Raw genomic sequence first — 25,661 nt, 5'->3', positions numbered from 1 at the left:
CCGTGAAAGTATATGGGCCTCATCATTTTGCACATGGGTGTGCTTATTCCATCTGTCAATCCTGAGCAACAGGATAATCAATGATAATTTAATTTGGGTCTACGCAGGGAAGACTTTCCTGAAAGGACTGTCTTTTAACTGAGGGCTTTATAAAGGCAAGTGTTTTAGTTAAGAACAACTAAGCTCATGCTAAAACCAACTGTAGATGCAGACAGCGAACACAAGCACGTCTCTGGGTACATGTGTCCACGGACACACGCACCCATGCACGACACCCAATAGCAATGCGGGGTCCCCGAGGTAGGCCCCAACCCCTCCCCCCACTGCACGGACGGGCCCGCTCGGGGACTGGCGGCGGGAGCGGCTTCCCTTCTCATGACCCTATTCTGCTATTTCTCTTCCACTGTATCCACGAAAGCCCAAGTCAGACTCACAGCGCCCTTGCATCGGAAAGTACATATCAACCATAAGAGTGGTTGGTTTCTGTTACAGGTGCTTCGAGTTCAGACTTTTCAAGGGCAAATTCTTTTAAAAGATCTATTTCTGTCTCTGTCTGATGATAGGCAGGTTTGTACAAAGGCATGGATTTCGGGTTAAGAGGCTCTCTTCTACTTGCTGCAAAATGTCATTTTGTGTGTGTGTGTGTGTGTGTCCCATGGCCTGGAAGGGATTCACAACCCTCCTTGGTTCTTGACAGAAACAGGAAAAATACTCATTGCAGGGTTTTTCTAGGAGAGAGCTTCCCAATTGAGCATTTTTTTAAAAAAGTTATTTGCTTTGCAGTAATTCCCATCTATTTCTTAATTATTTGTTATAACACCTCCCCTTCATCAAATAGTGGTGGAAGCTGCGGTGTAAGGCTGTCAAATTTGTACCTGTAGAGTGTTTTCCTACTCAACTATTTTGTCACTGGTATGAAAACTTCTCAGCCCAGCAGTTGTAGCTTCTTAAAACTTAACATAACTTAAGAGAGGTGCCAGCCCAGCCTGGGAAATCTCTGTTACTATGTCCTAAAAAAACCAAACAAAACTTTGTAAACAAAGACAGGCACAATGTCACACTTTCTCTTCCTCTACTCTCATCACCTTGGAAACCCAGATAACGGAGGAGGCAAGAGAGTTTTCTAGTACGCATCTCACCGGAGAGCTTCTGCACCCTTTAGTAATGATAACTTTGCCAGATAAGCTATGGCTAGATTCCCGAGCCCTCCGGTCGGAAAGCCGAAAAGCCCAAGTCTCCCGCATTGTGTGTATTAGAGGGAGGGACCCGCCTTCCTCACCTTTATCGGAACCTTTGCCTGCCCATCACAAGAGTATATAAGCTAGGGCCCGCCGAGAGGATTCTGAAGCCACGCGCTGAAACACCAAGGGACCGTATGTCCCCATTTTATAAATATAAGGCCACTAGGTTTTGAGGAGAGAATGAAGCGCCAAGTCCCTAAGAGAAAATGGAGAAGGGGCAGATTCAAATGTTTTCACTCCATGTTTTTGTCCCTCTCACTCATTCTACTATTAATCTTCCCACCTTATTTGAATGTGCTTTTGTTTCTTTGCAACACTCATTGCACTTTGTAACTCCCAGACTCTCAAGCATGGTCCAGGTAAAGCTTCCTCACAGAGAGCAGACCCCAGCAGATGGATGACATCAAGTGGGGCAGAGCTGCACGAACCTGTAAGCATTTGTCTGAAAGCAAAATCTGTTTTCCTGGCACGCTTATCTTTGAAAACTTTCCAACTCTGAACTCAATAGAATTGACATGGTCCACCCGCACACCAAGACTAAGGCTGTACTAGTGCTTTAGGGCTGTTTCAACTCTTTCCCCAAATTTTAACACGTCAGAAAAACTCATAATGACAGACGGTTGCACCTGTCACAAGAACCTCTGTGTCTCAGCCATCTGCCACTGAGAAGATTTAAGCACACGGGCTCCATGCACATCTATAATTTATATTCTTTGTGATGAGCCACCTGCTTTCTGTGCTACAGGCGTTTTCTTTGGGCTCTCACCATGGCTGTCCATTGAAGTTCCCGTGTTGGGACTAAGATTAAAGTACTGAGGCAAACTTAACTTTGCCGAAGTCCAAGGTATGACAAGTAGCGACAGAAAAGTTCCAAGTAATAAATGTAGACCTATGATCACAAGGCCACAGAACACATGTCTAACAGAGGAACTGTCAGGGTCCTAGTCTTGGCTGGGTGCCTTGCTCTAGACCAGGATAAAGCTGTCTCCACAGCATCAACTGCTAATGAGTAGGACAGACAACCTCACCATAACACAAGCTGTCCTGATTTACTTTCTTAATTTCACAGGACATGGACAGTGCCAAAGGCCAAACAGTTTTGCTGAAATAGAACCTATACCCGAATTTCATGAAGATGAATGCTGTCAAAGCAAGGCCAGCCACCTTTAATAAGCTGTTTCATAAACAAGGTGGAGGTTATCTGATAAGTCTAGAACTAACTTAAAAATTCTCAGGCAGATTCAGAATATATTCTGAGGGATTTGCTTCCAAGAGAGTTATCTAGGGTACTAACCTTTTTCTTCCTGGGACTCTGAATTGGCACAAACACCTCTGTGTCTAAATCTGATTTACTGCTTCTTAGTGAGCCTTCCCCTATAATTTTCAACTACTTTCATGTTAGCTTTGACTTTGATCTTGTAGTGTGAGCCCTGATTTTCCTTTCTTTTTTTATTTTAATTTTGCAATGCAAGTGCATGATTTAACCATTGATTGCCCAGACATCCACTTCAAAGGTGGGGGTCTTGAATAGCCACAGGACTAGATAAAGAGCCAGGATGTCCCCCACCCCCATCCCCAAGCTCCTTTGTTTTAGAGATCTTGCTTGATTTTGATAACTGACTATTTGGTCTGCTTGGTTTTCTCTTCTCATACTTTAAATTTCTGCTTATATGTTTTAAATTCACCAAAAAAAAAAAAAAAAAAGAAAAAGAACCAGTAAAACTCTAGACCCCCAACCTCAACTACAATAAAAGCAGAACCCTAGGCCTGCACACAGCTCCCCTCCTTCCCCCCAGCACCCTGGGTGGCCTCAAGTGTTCCCTGTAATTTCTAGGACATGTAAGTGATAAACCTTTTTTCTTTTTAAAAAAAATTTCCTAATGGTTATTGCTGAGGGCATCTTGCAATCATAATAAAAACCCACAAGGGCTAGCCCAGACACAACATTGGTTATTGATATGCTGAGACCTGCTCAAAACAGACTGCACTCTTCCATCATCAGAGAACTCTCATAAATCCCCTGCTTTAATCTCTGTCTTGCTTCTACTGAGGCCTAGTCCCAGCAGGTACAAAGAGGTATATTAACTGAGAATACCATCACTTTCCTTCCTTATGTCAATACTCCTTTCCAAGGCCATTATCTTAAGAAGTGTCTCTGATTCTCCTAGAAGTTAAAGGAAGGTAGTTGAAAAGGAATCTCAATGAGTAAAACATAAGCATGTGGTTCATTTATTGTCATCAGTATGTCCTTCAACCATCCAAAGAAAAGAAGTCACATGAGCTACCCCATGAAGTTTCCAGTTCTGTACTTCAAGGAGCAAATCCTCAGTCAGGCAGACCAAACAATTAATTGGACCCCAAAATTTGCTTGGACTTTAGAATGGGTTCATGTGTTTACAAAAGTAATCCTAAAGCAGTTAAGATGAAAAACATAAACTTCACAATAGGACCCTTGCACTTTCCTACTTGAATGATAAAGTTGTGGCCTTGGACTCATGAGGCACCTTGTCATGTGAGCACCTCTGGAAGCAGAGAAGAATTGTGGGTCTGACCAGTGGAGGCCTAGAAACAGTGAGAATCCTCCTGCTGCAGCCCAAAAGCAGAAGTCCAGGTATCTATTCTGGAATATAGAGACCAGCCAGGGCACATTTTCACAAGCAAAAAGAAATCTCATATCTGTATAAACAACCTGGTGACTCAAAGGAACCACATATCCAAGTCATGCCATGGAATCCGAAGCTAAGGACATCAACTTAGGCTAGGTATTTGGCACTGGTCAGTATTCAACTGCTTTTCAAACTCATTTTGAAGGGCTGTCCTTAAACTTACTTGCATTTTTTAGAGTAATTTTCAATGCCCTAATTTAGAGTATTTGGATTTAGAATTAAATCAGGAAAAAGTAGATTGGCACCAATGAAATTTATGAGACTGCTGTGAAACCATTGCAGCCGAACACAGTGTGAAGGCTAATGGTAGTTATCATTATTAAAATAATTGAGTACTTTGTAAAGTGCAATCGGTCAACCTGTCATTTTTTTTCTTTGTTTTTGAACATGGCACCTTTATTTTACTGAAACCCTTTCAGTGCTACTTACTTATAGAAGGGATTCTTTTTTTTTTTTAATCCTCACCTGAGGATATTTTTTATTGATGTTATAGGGAGGGAGGAAGAGAGAGAGAAACAGAAACATTGATGTGAGAGAGAAACATCAATCGACTGCTTCCCTGCTCCCGTACGTGCACCCACTGGGGACTGAACCTACAACTTTTTGGTGTGTGGGACAACACTCAACCACCTGAGCCACCAGATCTGACAAGAAAGGATCCTTAACTAAGGGTTCGGGTGAATGTGAACATCTGAAATTGTATGCAGCTTTGTGGATGCACTTTAAAAAAAATAATAACACTGCATACAATTATTAATTAAAATAAGAGCAAACTTTTAACTATACAAACTTGGAAAATGAGAGAAAGACACCTTCCTGGTAAGACTGTCCCTGGGAAAAGGCAGGAAGAGTGGGTGGGAGGAAGGCGAACGCTTGATTATAGCAGCGGTGATTCCGCACGTGGGTGCTATAGGCTAAGGAGAGGGGAGTCTGGGACTTGGCAGACCTGCCATCTGGGGTGGTGGGAGGTGACCTAGTGGGGTCCATGACTCATGCAGGGGTAGAGCAGGGCTCACCAGGGTAAAGAACTGTGGGGTTGAGTCTTAGGAGGTGGTGGTGGCAGGGCCCTGACTGTTAGGATAAAAGGGGACATCAGGCTGGTTTGATCTGTCTTGAAAGTTGTTTATACTCCTACAAGTAAACCAATGCGATCAACACAGCACTAGAAAATTTTCAACTTGCATAAACCAGTCAAGTGAAACCTGTAAAGACTTTTGACTTAGGGTAACTCTGTTCATACATTTCATTGAAAACTTAGGTGACTTCCTTAAACCTTTAGGTCCATGTGTCTTACGAAGATCTTATGTTTGGTTGGTACGGGCTTTTTAAAAAATTGATGGAAAATGCCTTTCTTTATACCTCAATGTCATTTCAACATCATGAATAGTTTCTTCTTTTATCTGTCTGGGGACAAAGGCTTAGCAATATCACAAGTGATTGTCCTGAATAAGCTTTTTATTTTAGCCAGATACCTTACTGTGAAGCAGGCACTAGAGGCAGGTAACACATTGCTATTGCTTTCCACAATATCAGGTTCCTTGCAAAACAATGCGTTCCATACACTATTGGTTTCTCTTATTAAAGTATGTATCATCCTGAGGAGAGAGACAGGGTGCTGCTCTTACAGAAATAGTGCTGATTCGGAGCTGCTGTTCACCTTAACCACCTTTCCAAATTAAGTGTGACGATGCTGGTGCAGTAGAGCATAATACATAGCCCTTCAATACTAAGGGAACTCAGAAGTTTGTTTCAAGAGATGAACTATAACAATAATTTTTGCTTTTCTAATCCTTTGCAGGCTGCAATGTGGTGGGTGTTACATCTAGCAATGCTCCTTATGATCTTAAAGAGAGAGAAGCCTAACATAAGTACTTCAAATTATTGTATTTCTGTTTTGCCTCATAACAGCTTTAACAGTATCATTTTCACAGTTTTCCCCCAGGAGTTGAGACTACACTGCACAGAAGTTTTCTCTTTCAGATACTCATAAAGTGAACACGTGGACCCGGCCCTGCACTGCGCTGCTCACCATTCTACTTCACCATCATATGAATTGTGAAGCTAAAACATCGGGTGGGACAAATTACAAAAAGCAGCGAGCACTTATAAGAGACTTCTAGGAACAAGTGGTCAAATGTTTCCTTCCATCCAAAAGATTTTTGGTGCACTTTGGAGCAAGTGTCCAACTTGAAGCATACACGACCCAATCTTGGAGGGGTTCACTCAAACGTTCACTGAAAAAGAGAATATATCTCTACTTATTGTCTAGATGGGCACACTGCTATTACACACTTACATGATATTGTAAGTTTGCATCTCCAACATTTGCGCTGTCTTTATTTTTTTCTTCTTGTTTGAACAATCTCTCTTAACTCTTAATGTTTATTAGGCTATCGACTCTCATAAAATTAGTTGGTTGATCTAATTTTCCCCCAAAATTTCAAGTGGCGGGCTCTCTAAAATCTTTTACCTCGAAATACAACTTAAACCCTCAACTTCAGACCATCTGCTAAACACATGGGTATTCTCTAGCCATTGCAAGGTGAGAATAAAGTGATCCAGAACTTGGAGTGGAAGACTTCAGCCAAGAGCCATCCTAATGGTTCAGAGAGAGATGGTCAGCACCTGAGCCAGGGCCAAAGCAGTAAGCATGGAGAGAGATGGAGGAAAGAAATATCCCTAAGATCTACACCGTATGGCTTTGAAAGCCCTTGGATATTGAGGAAAAGGAGAGGACGGGGAATGGGTCTGTGATGACTCACAGGTTTCTGCCTGGGCAACCTGAATGGCTACAGGAAATGTGGGGACAGGAGATACAAAAATACAGGCCAGATAATGAGGGCATTTCTGGAATCGGGGTTTAAATGTCTTCAGGACATCCAGGTAAAGACATTTGTTAAGGAACAGAACAGAGGAGCTAAGACCCAGGACAGACAATTCTGGACTTGAATAGAAATCATGGTCAGAGGAGGTATGACCTCGAGAGAACACTTGGAAAGAGAAGAGAAGCTAAGGAACAGAAAATCCAACACCAGACCTCATGTTCACTACTCCATTAAAGTAATATCGAGTTGTTTTTTTAATTTGTTGCAACTGCCTTTATCCTTCAAAAGAGCACAAATTGTTTATAAATACATGATTAAGAAAATAATTAAAAACAAGTCTAGCCTTCTAATAACATTTACAACATGCGATAAAATTATTTCTGTCAGGATTAGAAGTGACACCTCTTTTACCAATCTTTTATAGTCACATTTAATAGTGGGGGGGGAAATAAAGTAATATATTACATATAATTTAAATTGCTAAGAGGTGTTTAATAGGAAGAAATTAGAGCACAAATACCTGGTTTGGAATTTTACCAGACCTCTAACACTAACATCTTCCTCATATCCAGGGATTCAAATAAATCACCCATATTAAGCAGGGGAAAAAACAGTAACTAATTTAGGCATCTTCAAGGTAGGCAGTATTACTGCTGACATACTTGCTCACACCGTCTGCGAGTTAATGCAGAAGAGGCTGCCTAAAAGTTCTGACTACTTTTTTGTTCAGCATGTAATTGATGTTCTTCCAATGCTAAGCTGCTGAGATGGGTAAAAAGATGCTGGTGTCCCAATAGCACTGGCTTCATTCCCTCTATAAAATCATTAAGAGCTCCATCATCTATTACAGTACATCAGTGCCGCTGGATAAATTGGTCCCTTTAGGGCAATGGGAGTGATCAGCATTTTTCTCATAATCATGGATGCACATGCTGCCCACGATGCATTGAGAATTATTTTCTATGGTGAGAAAAAAATAAGATTTAAATGTCACAACAATTCAGTCTAGACTAGGCAGAGGAATACATGTGGGATTAGTAATGCCAAATTTGATGTACTTTGCACAAGAAGGACTTGACATTACTTTTGAAGACCCAGAATTTGCAGATATCCTGGGTATCTTCAATGTTTTGCCTCTTTCAGATGTGGGGATTTAGGATCTCACTTGCCTTATCTCCTACCACCTGAATAAAATTAATCACTCCTTCCTATTTACTTCTGCTTCTTGATATTGTAAGTAGCACATATACTGTAACTACTTATTTCCTTGCCAGTTTCCCCCTCTAGACCATGAACAACTTGGGCAAAGGTCTATGTTTTTCTCTTCTTACTTTTCCAGAATGAAGGACAGAGCATAACATAGGTGGTAAATAGGTGTTTGTTGAAATAAAAAATAAAATGCATGTTCTAATTTTGAAAGTATAAAACTGAAAATGAAAGTATTCTGGAATGAAATCCATACTATAAAAAGCTTAGGCTTGATCATAATTGAGAAAAATGAAACAGATAAGAAAATAATGTATTTTCAAAGCTCAGAAATATGAGCTAATTCTGAAATGTATTACTTTTTATACCAGTCTCATTTGAATAAGTTATTTTGTTTCCGAAAGGTGAAAAAAGGTTCTAAAATGTATTTGTAGTATGGTAATTTTTACTTTTTTTTGTCTTGAGAATTTTTAAAATGTAAGAGAAATATAGCTGGGGGTATCATTTTGTTATTAGAGTATATATAGAAGTAGCTGTAATTAACTGAATTAGACATAGCAGAGCTAATTCTAGAGGAAAAATTCTACCTGCACAAAAGAATTCTCAACCCATATGCTTTGGATGGTTTACTGATGTGCTTAGAAGTTGATTTCCTGGGGATATTATGTAGCCACATCTAGTTGCCTCAGTGTGACCTAAAAATATAATTTTCTACATGGCTAGGACATGAGACTGGTAGAGAAACACTCTTTTGTGGCATAGGGGTAAGTCTGATGTTGACCTGAAACATTTTCTTATGAGTAGCAAAACATATTATAAAGAGCAAAATTGGGTTACCCATTTGTATGTGAAAAGAGAGAAACTTTAAAAATCTTTCTGATGTTGGTTTATATTGGCAAAATAATATATGGTTTATATGGACAAGAAGCCAGCGTGACCTCTCTAGGTATCAGAGGCAGGCTCAACATTGGGAGAAGTTGTCTTTCAGGCATTGTTCACTTTAGTTTAATTACTCACTTTAATGAAGTCAGTTAGTTATACAATAGGGGTTTGTGGCACCAGAGATTAAACTCTGGTATCAGGATCAGGGCCAAATAACAGATGCAAAACTGTTATTTCAAAGTAAGAATCAAGAAAGGCAGGTAACAAAGAGGAGAAGAGCTGAAGGTTGAACAGCCTGAGTTGTAGGAGGTGATATTCAACCAGAGGTCAGGAAGCTGGGAAACTGGGACAGAACACAGCCATATGCAAGGTCCAGAGATTAGGGTCCAATTAAAGATTAGAAGATCAACAACTTGATTAAGAGATTGAGGAGCCTGTCCATCCATAGTAATAAGTTGTTAGGAAGGAACCAGAGGTCTGGGAGCCGACGAGTTGCCTGGAGCATTAGGAGAGGTCGGAGGAAGCATGAGTTCTAGAATTCAGCACCAGAAGGACTGACCTAAGGAGGCCAATGCCCAAAGCACTGGGATGATCCAAGGGCAATGGTGCTTTGACCTGAACATTTTTGATGCTTTTTCATACTTTCTGTCGGGACAAGGGAAAGTCTCCAAAGGCAGACAGCCCGTGTCTTATTCTTATAATCTGCTATTTATTTGACCTGGTTCAATACATTCTTGGCCTCATTCTCTAAAACTCATTCCCCTTCTCTCTGTGGTAGCCTTGCTGGGCTACCTGCTCTTCTTTGAGGATGTCAAGCACTCTCAGGGTATTCATGCTTGCTGTTGCCTTCCAAAGCTCTCCCCAGACATTTGAAGGGTTTGCTTTTCCATTTCTTTCAGGGCTCTGTTCCAATATCCCCTGCTCTGTGATGTCTTTCTTAACAATTCTATATAAAATAGAACCAATATATCACTCTCCATCCCTTACCTTATTTTATTTTCATTCACAGATCTTATCCCTATAATATTGCATTGCATCTTTAACTGTTTATTTGTGAATGGGTTTTACATGGGTAGATAATTTGTTTGTTGTGTTTCCGATCTTATTTCCAGAATGTGGAATAAAGCCTATCACATAATATTTACTGAAATAATAATTAAGTGAATAAACATTTTGAGTAGAAGCTATAGGTAGCTGGAAATTTAAATGAGAAGATGAAGTTACAGGTCACTTTATAAGCACATTGATAAGGAGGACTCTGTCCATGGACATAATAGCTAGAATGACACTACTTTATAGTTTCACCAGGAAGAATCTTCTTATACAATTGTAGTCCTAACAAATTACGGAGCGTGTTCCTGTTCACACTTACAATATTTTGGTTTGGATGATAATTTAAGGTCACCCTAAGTATGATGCTTAGGGGAAGATTGTATGGGATAGGAGCAAGTAATAGGAGTATTTAGACAATGCCCATCTCATTTGTTTTAAGTTATAAGCACCTGAAGGGAAGTTATGATAATAATTTGTTTTCATTGGTTCTTTAGTCACTGAAATTGCATGAGCCTTTATTAGAGACTGATCTTTAAAGTAGTAGCATAATCTCAAATGCTTCAGGAGCCAGCCAGGTAAGAGGAGTGTGTGGAGCAGGCAGAGCAAAAGACAGTGAGAATTGTGAAGACTATACTGAGCTAGGTCTCTGTCTCATCTAAAGGAGGTAGTTGCTATGCAACCATAGCCAATTATATTGCCATGTCAAAATACAGGCCCAATAGTGCAGTTCTTATACATTTTAATAAAGAACTATATGTCCAAATTTTTATGTAAATCTCCAACATTTTAAATGTTGACAACTAATTCAAAAGTTGTAAAATATAGTGTAAGCAAAACATGTAACATCTTCTGTCAAGATACAGTCTGTGAGTTTCTCGTAAGACCAAAATGTGATCATAAGATCATGTTTTGGAGCTCACATCTCATGTCTGTGAATGAGGAACTGGGAGAAAAAAGAATTTTAAGAGAAGAGCCACACTTCCCATTTGAATTGCTGCTTCCAGGTTTTTATGATTTCCTTGTGCTCATGGGCAAGATAAGGATTTTACCATTCCCTTATAAAGATCTTGCTCAGATGTTAGAAAGATGTAAGCTTGGAATTCTTTTATTTGTTTGTTTCAGATTTGTTTTATTTATTTATTTAAATAAATTTTGGAAACATTTGGCCAAGGACTTCACTGCACATTCATGGAATGTTGAATAGTCAGTAAGAAACAATCTGAAGAACCAGCCTCAAGAGAGGAAGCGTAATGGGCTTGAGGAAGTATTAAAGAACAGATGGAGAAATAAAACAGAAGGAAATGGATCAAGGTGAAGCAGCCCTACTGGGAAAACAGAGATTATTCAAGTGCTGAGACGTAAGAAGCTGGTAGATCAAATATGGATATGGCTCCCTGGTGGGTTAGAGATGAGAGGGAACACTATGTTATAAAAAAATCAAGTTGCTAAATTATAAAACTCCTATGATGAGACCATTATCACTCTTATGTAATATACATTAATTACAAGAAAGCTGGCAGTTGTTCTAAAAGTTAAATTGGAAAAGAAATGTCTTTTTTTGTCAATGAGAGGTCAACATGTTCAGGCTCTACCCATTTGCTGATCTGCTAGCTGAACAGAAGTCAGATTAATGTTGTCTAAACATAAATTGATATAACAGAACCTCCAAACACTAAAAATATGACAAATTTGGACATCATCAACCTACCTGAGAAAAGGAGATGAATTACCATAGAATACTATTGTATTAAGTTCTATTTCTATAATGTTAATTTCCTTGTATGCCGGGTGACATAATGTCAAAGAGGTGTAGCATTGTCTAACTGAGGATGAGGGTGTGGGGAAAAGAGCTTCTGCCCAGGATGGATAAGATAGCAACTTAGTGGGTAGAGTTGTGATGGCTGAGAAACTTGGGATTAAACAGAGAAAGCTAGCAGATTGAGGTGTTCAAATCAGTAAAACAATGCCAGGATATAAGAAGAGATGAAACAGGAAGAGACAAGGACAATGGGAAGGGAACAGCCATGAAAGAAAAGTGGACAGGTATGATGAAGAAGAAAGAAAACACATGCAATACAGTTAAAAGGTCTACAATGCACTTAATTGGGGTCCTAGAGGGTGAGGGGAAAGATAATGCAGAAGGCATATTTAATAATGGCTGGAATTTCTAATACCTGATGAATTCATCAACTCATAGATCCAAGGAGGATGTGTTTTTAAATATATAATATATGTGTGCATGCCTGTTCAAAATCTACAAACTCATATTAGGATAAAACTTTAGAAAACCAGATAATGAGAAATCAAAAGAAAAGTTGCCCTCAAAGGCATGGCAGACTGACAACGGAGTTCTTTTTACTGCCACTGGAAACCAGAAGACAATAGAAAATTACCTTCAAGCTAATAGAAAGTAACAAAATAATCTGACGAACAAAATGTAAGCATGCAACAGACTGAGGAATCTCAGAAGGAAGGGGGGGAAGATTAACCAAAGAACTTACATGCATATATGCCTAGCCCATGGACACAGACAATAGTGCTGTACTAAAGGCCTGGGGAGGGGGCAGGCGTGGGGTGGAGAGGGTCAGTGGGGGGAAAGGGGGACATCTGTAATGCTTTCAACTATAAAAATAATAATAAATAAAATATACCAAGAAAGTAAAAAAAAAAAAAAAAAAAGTAACTGATGAGCTAAAATTCTCTACCCACTGAAGATAGCCTTAAATAATGAAAACAAAATATAGATATTTTCAGACCAAAAAACAAGACAAACAAAAACTGACAATGTGTCATCAGCAGACCCAAAATGAAAATTCTTAAGTTGTTTATCAGGCAGAAGGAAAATGATCCCAGGTAGAAACTGTTATAATAGGTAACTTCTAGAAAAAAATCACTTGTGTCAATAATCACCTTAATTTTAATACTAATGTAGAAATAAATGTGATAAATTATAAACAGGAAATTTTTATTTGATCAAATAAAATTTTAAAATATTTAGAAATTAAACATTTGACTATTCCACTTGATTTAGGAATTTTTAAAATATAAGTATTAAAGTTAGAAATGATATGGACTACTGACAATGAAAACAGTTAGGGGAAGAGTTTGTCTCTATTGATCATGTCCATATCTGCTCTAGATACTCTTGTTCTGACCCATTTCAGGAGAGCAGGAGAAAGTTTAAGAGATGAGGGGATTTTGGATTTCCAGATCACCTCCCGTTATCCAACCTCCCACACAGCTTAACTTTAGCTAAATATATTTTTGATTTTGAGTTTGAATGTGGGATATCCAGGACAGAAATTTTCAGGACATCTGTTCCACCAATATAATTTCAAAGGGACTAAAAGCTGAGATATCTTTTAAAATTACATAATTCTGTACATACTTGCAACCTTCTAAATGGGAATGCCTAAAGATAGGGCCTACAAATCTGTCTTTCTAAAAATCTCTCCAAGTAATTCCTCTCATCCAGCACTAAACTGGGAACAGGTAATTGGGAACCACAGTTCTAGACCCATCTCTAATGAAATTTGCATTTTGGGGGCTCTGAATAATTCAGAACAGGAGCTGAAAAGAGGAAGCCGAGATTGTTACCCTAAAAGAACTTTCAGTCTAATTAGGAGAAAGATGTATAGAATAAGTTAATTATATACTTATAAAGACTATGAAAAATGGAAGCATAACATATGGGAAAGTAAGGTGGAGACAAGGCTACATGGAAGAGATAACACCTGACAAATATTGAAGGGTGAATGTGTGATTAGGGTAGGAGATGGTTGAGTGAAATGGGCTGGCCAGGAAGAATCTTAAGAGGTGGATTTTCCAGACAAAAGAAACAGTATAAAAAACACGTTATTTCAAAAATATCTTCATATTTTTAATGGGCTCTTAAGCCTAGGAGTGAATGAACATCTCCCACTGGAGACCCTGAGGTCTTCTATTTATAATGAGAAAATTAACTCCTACTAAGAATTCATGAAATTTTATGCATTTGGATATTTGTAATGAATTTAAACTTTGAGGTCTTCTCAAGTGGGATCTTGGTTTAATTACTCTTTTCCCATCTATCTTGCAACCACCCTCGTTTGAGTGCAGACAATTTGAGGACCAAGAAAGATTTGCAAAGAGGTAATTAAAGAATACTACTGATGATGATGATGATGATGATAATGATGATGATGGTGATGAAAGATCTCACACATCAATAACATTGCCAATCCCTGCTACTATGTCTAGAACCTGGATCCAGGATGGAGAGGGATGGGAGGAACTTGGGGAGGTGATAGAAGGGGCACACAATATAGTCTACAGCTGATGAGTCTCAAAAATACAGATACCATGGATTAACACTGAATGAAGCCTAATGAGGGACATTATCAGCCTTTAGTCAATTGGTTATTTAAAGAGTTACATGTCAAAAAAAAAAGAGTTACATGTCAATTTAAAAAATAAAAATAAATAAATTCCCTCAAACATTGGTTTGAATGGAGCCATGGCACCAGGGACTTACAATTTCAGTAACACAGAGGTTGTTGCTGTTGCTATGGTTTCCATGATGGTGATGCTGTAAACCTAGAGAGCTGTGCCAGTACAAAATTATACAGCTCCACTGCAGCACATCAGAACTATTTTTTCTGGGCTTTTCTTTTACTTTTAGCACCAGAAAAGCTCAAACCCACAGATCACAAATCAATGAAATTATAATAAAATAACTTTCTTGATTCCCATATTCTGATTATAATTTTCCACTTAGTTAGATGTAAAACTTAGTATTCTACCAAGCTGTGCGTTTTCATGTGTTCCACATCTTCCTTGATTCAGTTTCCATTTTTCCTGCTCACTCCAGGGTGCACACATTTTAATAGCAAGGAGAATGTTAGCAATATTTTATATTCTGCTGGAACCTGACCAAATATAATTCTTTATTGTAACACTAAGACAGGTTTGAGTATGTTATGTTCTTCTTAATAGAAATAGTGGTATAATAAATGGGATCTTTAAATCAATATTAAGGTTTCCAGTTATCCATTAAGGTTTAACATTGTAACAATTAAGCAATTAAGAACAATATTGCTTGTTTCCATTTTTCTGAATTTTAAATTAATATAACATATGTTATCTGTCACGCCCTTATTTCATTTGTCACAAAAGTGACCCTTTGAGGAATAAAATAGATCCATATACAAAAGCTCAGTTGTGCTGATAGTATTAATCATTATAGTATTGTAATATTTGTTTCTTTTAAAGCCCAGATGTTTAGGCAAATGCTTCTCACCCAGGAGAAATAATTTTTAAGTCACAACTTCCTTTTAGAGTCTCTATTATACTTATATTATGTCTCTGCTATATTCATATTCATATTTACATGTTCAGATTTATGATGTTTCTAGCATCTGTATTATTTCCTTGCAACAGACGAATAACATTAATCCTTCAATAACATTTGTGAAATTCAGTGGATATTATTTAAGAAACTGTTATGGGAATCATATATTGTTGGGTGCTCTGGAACACACAAACACATATTTCATAGTCCATGCCCTCAAGAAAGTTTATGACCTAGTTAGGAAAAGAAGCTCAACTCATGATCAACATAAAGTAGAATAATATTCAATGTTGAAACATTATGTACCAAAATACACTTTCTAGGCTTACATATTATACACTTTGTTGGAGTTACTGCTCAAATGCTGCAAGTAGATAGTACCTACAGTGCTGAGAAGAGAAGGCAATGATTCAAGAACTCATGGGTTCATGATACCAGGCCATTCTTTCTTTTCCTTCTCAATGTTCATCCACTCTTTCTCCACTTTTATGGATCCTACATCTCATAAACTTCCAAGTTGTCTAAGAAAAAAACGAATCTACAAACAGATTTTCAATAACCCTAAACTCTTATTTTTCTCTTATGTTGGTTAAAAAGTGTACAATGTTTGAGTTACTGTCAGCCATTTGTCTACTGAAGCGAATAAAACTTGCCTCTGACTACAAAGCTTTAGTAGGACAATGGGTCACTTTATAAGTGTGCTCTGATGTCTGGTTCTTCTCCTTCTGGCTCTGTAGCCCTGCATGTAGTCTGCATGTAGCATGAGCAGGATGCGTGCAACCAAGCTGCAGTAAAGCACACAATCCAAATTCCTATTTATCTCTTTCTATTAAAAACATGTTGCTAAATATAGCATTCATAAAAATTGAAGTATGGATCAATTTATCATTCTCTGGTATAATTTTTAAAAAGTTAACAATGTGCTCTTCACTCACACTCAATACTATTGTAATATTGAATTTCTAACTCCCACTCACTCAATCTTTATGTCTAAAAATTTACTAAACTATACTCACGGTGACCTTTGCTTCTGGCCTAATAAATTCTTGAGATGATACTATAGAATTCATATGATCAAAAAAACACAGAAGCCAACCAATGTGTTTCTCTGGTTTTAAAGATGGTCCAGATTATATTTACAAGGAATAACTTTTCTGTTCTAGAATATGCTAGAATGGTGAACATGTACAGTGGTACCTCAGTTTTCGAATGTAATCCATTCCAGAAGACCCTTCGAGCTCTGAAATGTTCGAAAACTGAGGGATCCACAGCCAACAGCTGGGCCTCAGGATCTTGCCTTCATCAGAAGCCATGTGGCATGTTCGAATTTGAAAGCGTGTTCAAAAACCGAAGCATTTACTTCATGGTTTTGGGTGTCCATCAACTGAAATGTTCATCAACGGAGACGTCTGAAAACCGAGGTACCACTGTCTTTTGTTTGTTTATTTGTTTTAGTTGTGTTTTTCTTACCAGAATCACTTAAGCCCCTTTAGTTACATTTAGGTAAGTGTCCTTCTTTCATCCCATGTGATTTCAGTGGAGTTGTAAGTCAACATAGTCAACCAACACCACTCTGTCCTCTGTAGAGATTAGCATATAAATCAAACCTGGCAAATAAGAGTTCTGCCTTGATATTGATATACAAGTAAGTGGACATAATTTCATTCCAATACAGTTATTAAACTACATTGTATGTTGTGATTATATGGGCTTCGGGCATCCAATGGTCATTCTCACCACTAATACAGGGATAGATATAATTGACAGATGGAGAGAGGGAAGGGAGCCAGTTGATAGCATTTGAGTCCCTGGAACCAACTCTGCCAGATGATAGGTCCACTCCTTCCTTGCACTGTTATGAGAGTCAAAACATTTCTATTTCTGCTTAGGCAAGTTTCAATATTTAACCACTAATCCAGCAAGGGCACCAAACCATTAGAACACCAACAAGTCAGAGGATTAGCTAATAGTAAAAAACCAATACCACTGGACCTGTGCATGACAATGGAATCCCAGCTGTGATTTCTGCCACTGCAGAGAGAAAGAGTTCTACTTAATATTTGTAAGGGAGAGAGGGGGGATCACAAAGGGAATCACATTGATAGTATTTTTAATACATAGTAGAGACCATGCTGATCTTTATTGACGTGTCATATACTCCTCACACTTGGCAGAGTGGGAACAGAGGTAAATGGGATCAGTATCCCAATTGTACAGATGAGAAAAATTAAGGTTTATGGAGATTAGGTGATTTTTCCCAAGGTCATATTGCTGGAAAATGGTGAATTTGAGATTCTCTCCAAGACTATCTGGTCCCAAAGCCCAAATTGGAGACACAAATGTAAATATGGTAATTTTGTAATTCTCCTGGTTCTTAAATTCTCTGTCTATAAGAGATCTTAGTTTGGGAAATTCATGACTTCATGTTCAATATTTTAGACTCCTTTATTTTTTAAAAAAATTAGCTTGTAGAAAGAGCAGCTTTGATAAACAGGCTGAGCTGGTGACTTCAATTTCCATTGGTATTAAATGGTACATATAGTTATATTTCTCTAAATAACAAATATTTTCCCCAGTTTAATCTAGCTCATGTGCAGGGCAAATTTTGTATGCCTTAATGAACCTACCACCTCCTATTGTACACATGTGTTAAAAGTCTAGGACTGAGTTTTTAGTCTTCTAACCATTTTCTTCTAGGTATCAATCTTATGGATTGTAATTCTAAGAAACTTACCTTCCAGGATTAGCAATGGTTCTGCTATATTCTGTTATTTAAAAACTCTGAATAGAGAAATTGTTTCACTATGCTCTCTCTCTTGGGATGATGTGAATTTATATTTTATATCTGGAAACACATTTATCACTAAATAATATAATGTCTACTAATTTTGTGATAAGGTGGGAGGAATCACACTCCCACTTTATAAAGTCTCCAGCATTACTGGCTATTTAATACTAAGCTTTATACTTTGTCTTGTAATAGATAAAGGTACCCTATATTTGGTTTAAAGTGAATCACTTTATACTTATATATACCTCGACCTTTAATATTGCTGAACAATGATTTTACTACATACAAAATAGGAATAGTGACATTTAGAAAACTGGGCACTTGATAAAGAAGAGGACAATTCGAATTTCCTCACTGACCTTCTTGAATTAAAACTGCTTATATTTTCTTCGAGAAGAAATTCTTCCTATATCTGCCAGAGAAAATCCACTGCTCTTATGTCCTTTGGTTTGATAAAAAGTTGGAAAAAGGACTCTTCACTAAGAAAACCCTGAAATCTCAATCCTAGCCATATTCTCAAGATGGCATCACACATAGAAATCATCTAAAATGTCTTAAAGATGATTAAATTCAGATTTTTCAACAAGCATGTTCAATGTACATTCCTCCATCCCTAGTAACACCATCTAGCTGAGCTGTCCATAAGCAAGAGGAAGTCCAGAAACTGTAGTGCCCAATTCTGGTGCTAAGACCCTAAAGATCTCTCTGGCTTGTCACCCTGAAGCGAAAATGCCCCAGTTTTAGATGACTTGTTCCTTCATGCATAACTGATTTTGGGGGAATTAAAGACAGTTTAGAAAGCATGCATCAGGGTGCATAGCATGAGTTTGTAGGGCTTCATTGTGCCAGCAGGACATGCTGGGAAATTGGGATAATTTAGATTGTCAGGATTTCTGAAGCACATAATTTTGGGCCTCCTTTGGCAGCTAAGAGGCAGAATAAGAGCCAGGGTTGGGATAATATTCTAGGCATGACTGAATTCATATTCAAGCCATTACGTAAAGATCAATTTGTTCTTTATTGCTCAACCAGAGCAGTCATTAAGAAGAGCTAGAATTTCTATGAACCTCATCAGAAGATATATTAAATAATGCATTGGGATAGCCTTTCTATATTCATAAGAGGCTTCAAACCTCTTACATTGTTTGTAAAATAAACTGAAGTCATTGGTTACAGAAGTGTCTATCTGAAAATATTATGGAGCCCCTATGTATTCTTAGCACAGCACTGGTAGTTCCTATGTTCCCCGCTATCGAGGGGCTTACAGTTTCATTGGGTGAATAGCATGGACCCTCCTCAAACAAGATTTGAATTTGTTTAGTAGCCATGATATGTGTGGATTCCAAAGAGAAGGAGGTTCATGAGTCATAGAAGCAAGAGAGCCATTTGGTGATGAAGATGCTATGCAGATCCCCAAAATGTAACGAACCTAGCCCGAAGACCAAGAATTGAGAAATTATTTTTTCCAAAAATGGAAATCCACAAATTGGCATAATAATGACAGTTAACATCGATCAACAGTTAGTACTGTAAGGCAATTAAGACTGGATCCAGGGACCACAGGCAAAGGTTACATTTCCAGTTCCACCATGTAGACAAGTTAATTAGCTTCTCTCTGCCAAAGGTTCATTATCTCTAATATGGAAATAACTGTACCAATTTGATAAGATCATTGTGAAAGTTAACTGAATTAAAATACATAAGGTGCAAAGAACAGAATCTGGCTCAGCAAATATTAGTCATTTTAATACTGACTGAGCACTTACTTTGTTTCGAGCACTTACTTTGTTCCTGTCGTGAATTTAAGCAATTACATCTTTTATCTCATTTAATGCTCACAAAGACCCTCTGAGGTTCAGATGAGGAAATAAGAACAGAGAGATGCAGAAACTTTCCCAAAGTTACTAAAGTATAAGTGTCTAGGTAAAAACTTGGACTTAGTACAGATCGGCAGTTACAAAACAGTCGCAGGGATATAAAGTACAGCATAGGAAGTATGGTTAATAATATCGCAATAACTGTGTACGGTGCCAGGTGGGTACTGGAAATACTAGGGGGGCACTTTGTAACGTATATGATTGTCTAACCACTATGCGGTACACCTGAAACTAATACAAAATAATGTTGAATGTAAACTGTAATTGAAAAAAAAAATTTTTTTTAAATAAACTCTTCTTGAGCAGATTAGAAAAAAAACCTTGAATGTAGGACCCAGAGTCCATGCTCTTCACTGCTATACACCACCTCTCACACTTTCCTAACTGCATCGCTTCTTCCTGCCAAGTATTATTTTTCCCTAAGGACAGTATAGCTGCAAAACATAAAACAGCTGGATGTTACAGAGGCAGCCATCGCTGACGGTGCTCTTATTAATACAGCAACTAGGAGGGAAAAAACGGCGTAGGGAACAGCTGCACAGCCGCCTTCGGCAACCACATCAAAATTACAACTAAAATAGAGAGCCACCATCACTCAGAGCCTCCTGAGATCTGGCTGCACAGAAGCCCCACAACCAGGGAGCTGAAGAAGCACCGAGACCAGGAGGAGGGGCGGAGACGAGGTCACGAGCCCACACCCTGTGCTGCTGGTTAAACCCGGGAGGGAATCTCGGTGGTGGGGGTTTCCCCGAGGAGTGAGGGGTCCCAGCCCCACAGCAGGCCTCCAGCCCAGGGCTCCAGGGCCAGGAAGAGATGTCCCCACAACTCCGGGCTGTGAAACCAGCGGGGACTGTCGCTGAGGGTCGAGGAGGCTGCGGGAGCCCCAGCAGCTCCTCCTAAAGGGCCCGCGCACAGACTCACTCCAATGCGCTCCCTGTGAGCCCAGCGCCGGGCAGCAGCTGGAAAGGAACCTGGGACACTTGGGGAGGAACTAACCTGCCTGAAGTTTGGGCGAGAGGTGGAGGGGCGGCTTCCTCCCAGGCAGAAGAAATGGCAGAGGCCATTGCTCCTTTGGCGAGTCCTCCCCGCACACAGCCGGCAGGCAGGCGCCATGTTTGAATCGCCAGCACCTGACTCTCACCGTTGGCCCCGCCCCGTGATTCCCGGAGGCCCCGCCCCTCCCCACCTGCAGCTCATCGAGGCCATTTCCAGGGGCTTTTCTGTGCAAGTGGCCTCTCGAGCCCCATGCTTAGGACTTTCCTAAAATCTCTCAAACAAGCAGCAGGGTCCCCCATACGGCTTGATAAGTGGCCCCAGGCCTGGCACTAGTGGCAGCCTGCATTGGCTCATAGCTTGGCCTCTCCTGGACACCTCCAAGTCCAGCACAAGTAGCAGCCAACTCCAGTTTGCTGTGTAGCTCACGCTGGGTGGCCCTGGGCAAGGCACTGGTAGAGGCTGACTTTGCACCTCTCAGGAGGCCCCAGAGACAGTGCACCCGGTGGTCAGACTTGACCATGCTGGATTACAACCCTACCACATCCACGAGTGACACACTCAAGGGGTGCACTTGGTGAACACCAAAGCCCCACTGAAGTAAATCCTGCTCCATAGGGGTGTCTCCAGCACAGCAGCTCTTTGGCTGTAGTTGCAGCTGGTCCTCACAGCCGATTGGCCTGGGGGTCAATTCCTCCCAGTGACACCAACAGCAAACACGGCTCAACTACAACAGGACAGTGCACACAGCCCACATAGGGGAGCACCTGGAAGGCCCAGCTCAGGTGACTGGGGAGGCTGAGCCACTGGACCCTATGGGACACCTACTACACAAAGCCACTCTACCAATTCCAGGAGACATAGCAGCTCTACCTAATAGATAGAAACAAACACCAGGAAACAGCCAAAATGCGGAGGCAAAGAAACATGTCACAAAGGAAAGAACAGAAGAAATATCTAGAAGAGGAACTAAATGAAATAGATCCAAGCAAGCTAACAGATACAGAGTTCAGAATAATGGTTATAAGGATGCTCAAGGATATTAGTAAGAGTATGACGAAAATAATTGAGAAAATCGATGCCATAATAAAGTACCAATTTGAAATAAAGGCTACATGAACTGAAATGAAGAATAATTTACAGGGAATCAACAGTAGAGTAGAGGACGCTGAGAAACAAATCAGCGATTTGGAACATGAAGAAACAAAAACCACCCAACCAGAAGAGCAAAAAGGAAAAAGAATCCAGAAATATGAAGATAGCATAAGGAGCCTCTGGGACAACTTCAAGAGGCCCAACATTCATATTATTGGGATGACAGAAGGAGAGGAAGAGAGCAAGAAATTGAAAACCTATCTGAAAAAATAATTACAGAAAACTTCCCCTGCTTGGGGAAAGAAATAGACTTACAAGTCCAGGAAGCACAGAGGGTCCCGAACAAGAGGAACCCAAAGAGGCTCACAGCAAGACACATCATAACTAAAATGCCAAAGGTTAAAGACAAAGAGAGAATCTTAAAAGCAGCAAGAGAAAAGCAATTAGTTACCTACAAGGGAGCACCCATACAACTGTCAGCTGATTTCTCAACAGAAACTTGCAGGCCAGAAGGGAGTGGCAAGAAATATTCAAAGTGATGAAAAACATGGAACTACAACCAAGATTACTCTACCCAGCAAAGCTATCATTTAGAATTGAAGATCAGATAAAGAGCTTCTCAGACAAGGAAAAGCTAAAGGAGTAAATCACCACCAGACCAGCACTACAGGAAAAGTTGAAGAGTCTTTTTTACGAAGAAGCTAATGAACAAAAGAATCTGACAAACTAAATAGATCCAGAAACATTGACACATGCAACAGACAATCATATTTCAGAGGGAAGAGGGAAGAGGGGTGGAGGGTGGGGAGAGATTAATCAAAGAAGTTATATGCATATATGCATAACCCATGGACACAGACAACGATGGGGTGAAGGCCTGGGGAGAGGGTGGGAGCGAAGTGGAGGGGGTCAATTGGGGGGGGAGGGGAATGGGACACCTGTAATACTTTCAACAATAAAGATAAATTTAAAAAAATACAACAACTAAATTGCTAGATTCCTGTTGGTCACATGGATACTAGTGTTGCAAACTGTCTTGCTTTGGATTAAGTCCATAGTTACCTAAATCCAGTTAGGATGTGCAGGCTATTACATAAAAATTGGGGTCATCCGTTTTTGTTAATGGTAAATATTATTTTATTTACATATACACATGTAGTCTACGTTTTATAAATAAGCAGCTCTTAAATGTCTGTCACACTGGGAGAAGGTTTTGGCCAGAATGAATCGAGATTGTCTAGAACTTCACCTAGACAATAGGGAACCTACAGCATCCCCTAGCCAAAGAAGTCAGATGTCACATCCAAGGGAGCTAAAGCAGAAGTGGAGCAGACTGTTTTGAGGTCCAAGCCAGGGCAACAGTCAGAAGGTCAGCCAAAGCAGGCACCAAAAAATCTTCCTGAGCCCATGAAGATAATTTACAGGCACTGTTCAGAGTCTAAAAAAGCAGCTGCAAGAACAGAAGAAAAAGGTAAAATGATTAGGGGGCCAACAGCAGGATTGATAAATAACAATACAGCCAGAACAGAGGCTCAGACTCTGAACAACATGACGTAATATTCCAACCAAATGGTGAGCCTCAGCTCACAGTAAGAGCCATCACTGACTTGGCCATCAAAGGGAGTAAAGTGACAATAGGATGAGTGATCCTGATGGGCTAAGGTCAGTGTCTTCAGTCCCCTCTACCAGGGATTCCTGTGTGGAAATACTGAAGAAAAAGATTAAATCACATGAGGAGCATGTGGGAAATACTGAACAAAGGAAATAAAAGCAGGTGTTGAAATATGTGAGTTCTTTAAGAAACAGATTATGATGCAGCATTTTTACAAATGTGTTGACTTTCAAATAATTAACTTTCAAATGTCTGTGCTTTTGTATGTTATATTTATAAAAGACCTTTCACATACCACATCTTTGCTTTTCCCATCCACGGTGGAACGAGCATTTGGGGCTCTCCCATGTCTCCAAATAACTTAATCTTGGAATTGTCACCATTTCGTTTGTCAGAAATAATTGTGCAATTGATGATCATCTTGCATTTTGATCTTACTAGTTTATAAAATAAGTGGACAGTAAGATGTTGGATGCTAGTAATTAAACCTTTAGATGTCATGATCTTAGATTTGAGAGAAAGATGGACATATTAGGTGTACTAGACGCAGCAAACCTTCAGTTTCATTTGAAGGTACATTGGACACTGAACTGTAAAATAATTAAGAGAATGTGTATACAATACTGGAAATATATCCTTCATGATTGTACCTACGAAGAAATAAAATCAGGAATTTCTTCATTTCATCTCTACTCATCCCCATCCTGTGCCCCGTCTCTAAACACACACGTACAGTCAAGTTGACTCTCTCACACGCAGCAGTGATAGGGAATGCTTAAATGTATTTCACATAAAATTAGAGATGGCCTATAATTCAACCCATGAACATGTGTACACACACACACACAAAGATTATTTTAGGAACACTAACAATTACCTCCACCCTGAGTTATAATAATAACTTTAGATATGAGCTTCAAAATGTATGTTTGTTACTAATAAATTACTCTCATCGGAGTCTCTCAGTGGTTTACCTCGTACTATTAACCTTGACTTAAGGTTAATACTCTTAATATTTCTCCGAAATAAATTCTCTGTGATCCTTTGAATAGGTCTTTTAGCTATCCCTACTGTTGGCCTCTCTGAAAATAAACAGAGCACTTCATTTTTTTAATATTTTTTTACAAAATAGAAAGGTAATTTGGAAAGATTACAAAGCACTCAGACTTTGGAATTCAGCTGCAGTACAAAGTCAGGGGAATCAGATGAATTTGATCCCTTTTGAAGCAGATGAGCATAATCTTTGAATCAGCTGGTGGAAAGGGTAGTGCTGTCAACCTACTTAGTTTTCATTCATTTGGAATTGCTAGGGGTATTTTTCACTCTTAGCTGGCCCTTGCCTGTTAGATTGTCTGGGCCAAAGCCAGTGCAGCTAGTTAGTGCCCAGCTATAAAGATCTAAACCTGGCAAAGGTTCTAGCCAGTTGACTCATCCTGCCTGATGGAAAATCAAAGGACTTATGAGCCATTTCTGTTATTGACTCATGATCTAGTTTCCCAATTAGTTGTTATAATCCAAAGCCAAAGAGAGTAGTTAATTCTATTTCTGATGTGAAACATTGAGTCACAGGAGGCTTTGAGAAAATTCTTAGTTGTGACATCCGGACCAGAAGACTAAACCAGTACTCGGCCTAAGAATATAACATGTACATGGGACCTGCAGACTTAAATCAAAGGCTTTCCATGGTGCTGAAACTGAGCCTTTACTTCCTGTTAGGAGGCAAAGCCTCGCCATCATAATTTGTAATATATTCATAGTCCTCGCCACCCTTCTAACGGTGGGAACTGAGATATAACTGTCTGACTTCCCTCGTTCACTTTCGGTTACGCCACAGAAACTTACAAAATCCAAGCACTTGCTAATAATGTAATATAAATTAAAATAATAATAGTAGCTAATATTCTTAGAGCTTACTCTAGGTCAAACGTTGTTCTGGGAATTTCAAATCTTTGAGATGAGTACTATTATCATGCCCATGTTACAGAGGAAAAACTAAGACGCAGGTAAAGAACTTGCCCAAAGGATGCAATTGGTAAGTCGCAAACTAGGATCTGAAATTCAGCTCCTGTGATACAACGTCTTAGCCACTGT

Source organism: Miniopterus schreibersii (genome assembly GCF_964146895.1).
Source record: "Miniopterus schreibersii genome assembly, chromosome: 1".
NCBI lineage: Eukaryota > Metazoa > Chordata > Mammalia > Chiroptera > Miniopteridae > Miniopterus > Miniopterus schreibersii.
The sequence above is the reverse complement of the archived record's forward strand: the minus strand, read 5'-3'. Positions refer to the sequence as shown.